This window comes from Medicago sativa, chromosome 5 (assembly GCF_051527215.1).
Source record: "Medicago sativa cultivar Bolivia chromosome 5, Bolivia_mono, whole genome shotgun sequence".
Classification (NCBI taxonomy): domain Eukaryota; kingdom Viridiplantae; phylum Streptophyta; class Magnoliopsida; order Fabales; family Fabaceae; genus Medicago; species Medicago sativa.
Window position 1 is genome coordinate 47674802 of NC_140753.1, and position 7656 is coordinate 47682457.

Genomic DNA, 7656 nt, shown 5'->3' on the forward strand with positions numbered 1-7656 from the left:
TTTTTTATGTATGTTAATAAATTACTAAACGCATATTATAATTGACATTTATGAAATTTCATGTTTTAAAATTATTAAATGACAAACATTTGTTAGACTTAAGAATGGCTAGTTTATTTTATTATTTTCTTAAACATATTTCTCAATATAAAGTCACATGACAATATATAATCCGTAAGATCGATATATTTTAAATTACGAGACATTAATTTTACTATAGAAACCAATATATACTAAAGTAAACTTAACATATATAAAGCCCATATAAAATAGTTTTTTTGTTTGAAAATTCCATGTAACTAGTATAGCCCATATGATATTGTTTTTGTGTTTATAAAGACCTTGAAAATTGTTTGCGATTTTTAAATCGGGCCTCCAAAATTGATCAGGGTGTAGTCAAAAGCCCAAAATGTAGGTTATATATTCTTATGGCAAACCTTAATTACATAGACATCTTATACCAAGAACACAGATCAGCCGCCGATCTCATTTATTCACTCTTCTTCACATGTTGCAAGTTTGTTCATTTTTTCATTCTTCTTTTGCTTGCAACTTTCTACTCTACTCTCTCGCACCTTTCTTTTCTCATTAACAGATTATTATATAAACAAAATTTCATATGATCAAAAGCAAAAAAAAAATAAAAATTGGGTGATATGTCCAATTTTTATTAATTCATGTTGTGACTTTCATCACATGCTCAAATACATATGGATCTGTCCATCACAACTGTGACGTACTATTCAAAAATATGGTTTTTCATATTGAATTTCACATATCGTCAAATTGAATCGACGAAGTACCAAATAAGTATCATCAAATTAGTTTGCAGCATTCTCTGCATCCTTTCCTTTTGATCACCGCCTGAACTCCATGCCAATATTATATTCTTACATCAAGTCCTTGGGAGTTTCAATCATCACAATGGGATAACTTTAGTCCTTGTGGCGATTTTTAGTTGGTGTGATTGTTGATGTTGTTGTTGGTGGCGTTTACCAACTTTGGACCTTTTTCCTTACAAAACGGGGATAACTTTCGTCTAGCATGAAATGGTGTGGTACAAAGTTACGGAAGTAAGTTTTGAGCAATTAGGCGGTTGAGTACATATCCCCTTGTGAAATGTTTCTAAAGAATTCTCACGATTGTTTTGGTATCTAATATCAGTGAGTTAAAGAACACTCCCTCTCGTTGTCTATTTTGATAGGTTTGTGTTGTCGTGGGTGTTTTTGTCGTGTTACGTTTATCCTTGTTTGGGTGTCTAGGTGGCCTGTTTTGATTTTAGTTGTATTGTATTACCGTTAAACTAGCAACACAAAAATTTTAGTTATATATCATGTATGTAAAACAAATGTTCAATAGTTATTAAAACACACATAAATTTTTGAATGACATAATTTTTTTTAAAAATCTCAATAAATGTTTAATATTTTTATTTATAGTTTATCTTTACCCTTAATAAAAATATTATTTTACGTATATCACATTGTATGATTATTGTATTCAATGTAATTAAATTTTTATGTTAACAAAATATATAAAATGCTTGTAACTATAAGATATAATACCTTATGTATACATATTTTTACTCTAAAGATAAAATAATTTAATATATTACAAATTAATTTTCATTAAAACAAATATGAGTCATTTTTTGTTATGCTTTGAATATATGCACATATTTAAAATTTATTACGTAGTAGTAATTAATATATCTATTACATATAAACTATATAAATATTTTTTTTATGAATCAAAAGCAATGGAAGACAGCAAGTGGCGTCAAGATATCCAAACTCAATTTGCACCCCAAAACCGCCTCCAACTTTGCCACAATGGTCAGAAAATTTTATTAAAAAAAGGAAAATTGTACAAGCAGGGGGACCAAACCAAAACCAGCAAAATAGAAACAGAAAAACAGAAGAAAAAATTAGAGACCTAAAGGATCGGAGCCCAATCCGGTCTCTAAAAAATCGTGACCATGCCCAATCCAAAAAAATAACTTCATTGAGAAGTGGTATGGTGATCACCCTTGGAGCATGTATTGTATGCCGACCTAGTAAGAGCTTTATATTGCTTCTTTGTTAAAATTGACCTAAAAGGAGCATTATTTTCATCTTTTTATTCCAACACTTTCCTCAGTAAATCGAGATCTTTACGAAGTGTAGGACAAATATCACCAGTGTTTACCTTCACTATTTGCGTCACTGAAGCCGAACTCGCAAGAGAAGAGAAAGTGTTTCTCCTCTCGACAATCATCTCTTTCTCCAAAGGTGTAACACGTTCCAAAATTGGCTTTTCTAGTTAAGAAACCATATCAAAACAGGGCCGCACAATCTCATCTGAAACATTCACCAAACCAAAGTGAAAAGAAGTGTTTTCCTTATGTGTATGTGTTTCCTAAACTAGCTCTACTGCGTCTACACTACTATTCAAGTCAGTAATTTTGGAGCCTCCTTTGGAACTTTTGTGATAGTCGCTGGAACAACAGCTCAGTCACGCAGTATTTGTTGTGCACTAGCAGATGTACCCACACGACCTGTGGTTGGTGTCTCCTGCGCATCAATATGGTCTGCTGGTTGCTCAATATGAGTAACTGGTACAATAGTTCTCCCCTTATCTGTTTGTCCGTCTGCAAAATCTGTCACATGAAATGCGTGCACCTCCTTCTGATGAGGATGAGGAATAGTCAGTGTCGTAGCCTCAAATGCTTTGGATGAGCCAATACCAAATAGATTATCCTTCGACTTCCATCGTTGTGTAGACTGCATCTAATAATGTTCAGTTTTTTCCCTTTGTCAACTGGAAGAATCTTCTCTTGTTTGTACGATCTGTTCGGATGTAACCACCAACAAGATGTTACATTATGGCCAATACTTTTAAAATGAATGCAAAATTCAGGCAGTCCCTCGTATTCAATTTTTGCTGGAAATGCATAACCTTCCTATTCTGGAAAGGTCCAAGTCCACAAAGACCCTGACATAGTGACCAAACAACCCGTTCTTGGTAGCATTATCGATTAACAACGGTGTCCCGATAGCCCCTGTTATTTCATACAATGTTCTCTCCACCCAATATTCCTGCGGTAATTCCCACAGTCGAATCCAATCTTGAGTATTTGTCTGACGTTGTGTCTGAGCACTAAATTCTTTTGTCCATTCAAATAGACGCATCACACCCGGCTTCAAATTGACCATGCCTAGTGCCCGAACTGCTCGCAAGTCTTCATAGGTAGCAAAAAAGAACTCATAATACCCACGGCCCAGGGAACTCATAAACTAAATAAATATAAAACCAGTTTTTGTGTTTAAGACTCTTTCAAAATTACTGTACGTTAATTACTTTTTCACATGAATCAAAAGTAATTTTTTTATTATAATATTTATTATTTATTTTAAAATTGTGTCTTTGTTTCATGATTAATTGAATGATAATTTTGAAAAATCAACAAACATTTTTGACAAATTATGAAACTAAACTCTTCCAACGTGAAATATAGGCAATTTTATTTACGTAAGTCAAGTGTATTTGGTCTAAATTTAGACTACATACATTTGAATTTTGAATTCATTTTAAAAAATAAAAAGGTGATTTCATTTATGGATGTACTATTTATTACACAAAGAACGGTTTTGATTGATTACTGAAATTTCACTATTTTATTGGAACTTGGACCAGATATTTAGACCTAGTAAACATTAATAAATAATTCAGAATGTACATACAATAAACAAAAATATTAAAACATAAATTGTTTATTATATGTATGGTAATACTAAACACATATTATAATTGATATTTATGAAATCTTATATTTTAAAATTATTAAATGACAAACATTTGTTAGACTTTTTTTTTTGACAAACAACGTTTGTTAGACTTAAGAATGACTAGTTTATTTTATTGTTTTCTTAAACATATTTTTCAATATAAAGTCACATGACAATATATAATCCGTAAGACCGATATATTTTAAATTACGAGACATTAGTTTTACTATAGAAAAAAATATATACTAAAATAAACTTAACATATATAAAGCCCATAAAAAATAGTTTTTTTGTTTGAAAATTTCATGCAACTAGTACAGCCCATATGTTATTGTTTTTGTGTTTATAAAGACCTTGAAATTTTTTTGCGATTTTTAAATCGGGCCTCCAAAATTGATCAGGGTGTAGTCAAAATCCCAAAATGTAGGTTATATATTCTTATGGCAAACCCTAATTACAAAGACATCTTATACCAAGTACACAGATCAGCCGCCGATCTCATTTATTCTCTCTTCTTCACATGTTGCAAGTTTGTTCATTTTTTCATTCTTCTTTTGCTTGTAACTTTGTACTCTACTTTCTCACACCTTTCTTTTCTCATTAACAGTTTATTATATAAACAAAATTTCATATAATCAAAAGCAACGAAAAAAAAATTGGGAGATATGTCCAATTTTTATGAATTCATGTTGTGAATTTCATCACATGCTCAAATACATATGGATCTGTCCATCACAACTGTTACGTACCATTCAAAAATATGGTTTTTCATATTGAATTTCACATATCGTCAAATTGAATCGACGAAGTACCAAATAAGTATCATCAAATTAGTTTGCAGCATTCTCTGCATCTTTTCCTTTTGATCACCACCTGAGCTCCATGCCAATATTATATTGTTACATCGAGTCCTTGGGAGTTTCAATCACCACAGTGGGATAACTTTAGTCCTTGTGGCGATTTTTAGTTGGTGTTATTGTTGATGTTGTTGGTGGTGGTGTTTACCATCTTTGGACCTTTTTCCTTACAAAACGGGGATAACTTCCGTCTAGCATGAAATGGTGTGGTACTAGGTTACGGAGGTTAGTTTTGAACAATTAGGCGGTTGAGTACATATCTCCTTGTGAAATGTTTCTAAAGAATTCTCATGATTGGTTTGGTATCTGGTATCAGTGAGTTAAAGAACACTCACTCTCTTTGTCTAATTTGATAGGTTTTTGTTGTCGTGGGTGTTTTTGTCGGGTTACGTTTGTCCTTGTTTGGGTGTATAGGTGGCCTGTTTTGATTTTAGTTGTATTGTACTACCGTTAAACTAGCAACACAAAAAATTTAGTTATATATCATGTCCGTAAAACAAATGTTCAATAGTTATCAAAAGACATAAATTTTTGGATGACATATTTTTTTTTTTAAATCTCAATAAATGTTTAATATTTTTATTTATAGTTTATCTTTACCCTTAATGAAAATATTATTTTACGTATATCATATTGTATGATTATTGTATTCAATGTAATTAAATTGTTATGTTAACAAAATATATAAAATGCTTGTAACTATAAGATATAATACCTTATGTATACATATTTTTACTCTAAAGAGAAAACAATTTAATATATTACAAATTAATTTTCATTAAAACAAATATGAGTCATATTTTGTTAAGCTTTGAATATACGCACATTGTAACACCCCATTTTTCCAACATAAAAATTTCTTAATAAAAATCAGAGTTTAACAACTTAAACGGAATGCTACACTTTTTAAAAATAATAAATGGAATAAATAATAATTTATCCTTCAAAATCCAACAATGTAATATCTAAAACTTCGCAGCGGAAATTATTTCAACATCTTAAATAATCCTTGGCACAAGGGCCTCAACATAAAATCTCAAAGCAAGTTCGATAATAATTCATGAAAAATTCTTAATAATACGTAAGGAATAGAAAACGGTGTCAAAATTCTCATCCCGTTACGTATCAGAGCACCTAAGGACACAGTGAGGAGTCCACTCACGACCGCTACTAATCTTGGTTACCTGCAAGTTACCCATACGAAGAGCAACATTTTCAAGCAGAAGGGATGATATTTCTCAAACAACAATATTAAGCATATAACTCATCAATTACATTTAACAACATAAACTTTATATAATTCAACAATTATAGTCAAATACATCGTTATCATCAATTCATCTTAGAAATTTTTATCTAACACCTTAACTTCATTGATTAGGATCACTATTCATCATATGACAGTCTTAATCATCATCACATATCATCATTAATAATTATAACATCATCACATATCATCATTAATAATCATAACATCATCACATATCATCATTAATAATCATAACATCATCACAAGGTAATTCGTTAAAACATCACAACTTAACAACTTGACTTGACAATGCATCTAGACTCGACTATGCAACTCTTAATGTCTTAAACCTATCTCGAATCATCATGAAATGCAAATGCATGTGGTACCATTCTAGGGTATAAGCCCTCATCGTCGTTGAGCATAAATATACTCCTAGGGCATAAGCCCTCATCGTCGTTGAGCAAAAGCTCCTATGGCATAAGCCCTCGTCGTCGTTGAGCAAAAGCTCTAGGGCATAAGCCCTCATCTTTAAATGAGTATGCATGGACTTAACATCTTACGTCTTATAAACTTCATGAACATCTTACAACTCTTTGACTTAGACCGACATTTACATCTTAAATAAGATCAACAGCAACATATGCAGCACATATAAATTCATTTTGTATCAGCATCACAACATAACAGTATCAAATGATAATAATAGCATATTAAGCATCAAATCAACATAAGCATCATAATAACACACAATGCATATGCGATTATATATATCATCAGTAACAACAATAAATCATCTTATAACAACTTCACAGATCATCATTAATATTATATTCGAACATCAACAATTCATCATATAACATCGTATTCAAACATCAACAATTCATCATATATCATTGTATTCAAGTATCAACAATTCATCATGTATCTTTGTAAGAACATAAATAATCATGCACAACATATTTTCATGTCAAACCAAGGCTACTGGAAAGATATCACAATTATCAACAACTTTCATGTTTACAACAAAGATCAATTCAAAATAGAAACATATGAACAAAACGCAAAAACATGAAACAGAGAATGTTGTCATTGTGCAATTTCGCTAAGACCTCCTTGTAGTATTTTCATCATAACTCAAATACCAAACATCATTTTCACGTCAAACCAAAGCCACTGGAAAGCTAACAAAATTATCTAAAACTTTCATGTTTACGCCTAAGACCAATTAAGTACCGATCAATACCAGTTTTCATTTTAAGTTCGGAATAGTTGTGCTGAAAGTCCATAAAAATTCACTGTGACCTATGTGCATTAATTTGACCATAACTCAAGTTCTATAAATCCTTTTGAAGTCAAACCAATGGCATTAGAAAGCTAACATCCGTACCTACAAATTTCGTGTTTACACCTAAAGCCAATTCATAATTTAAATGTGTGAAAAAGATGCAAAAACATGAAACAGAGAATGCTGTCAGAGATAGCTCTCGGGAAAACTCCATTTTTCATCCCAAAATCCCAATTTTGAATCCCCTAAGCCCAAATTTGGTCCCAAAGTTTGTTTAAACGTTTCTAAACATGAAAAGACATCCAAATCCATATAAAACTTGAACTAAAACACCCTTTCAAAAAAAATCACCATTTGACCCATTTTTCATGAAAACCTTCAAGAACAACATAAATGCACTTCAAGCTCTATGATTATGATTACCCATGGATTATCTAAGGTTTGTACACAATTTCTACATCAATCTAACAACTTCTCATCATCTAATCATCAATT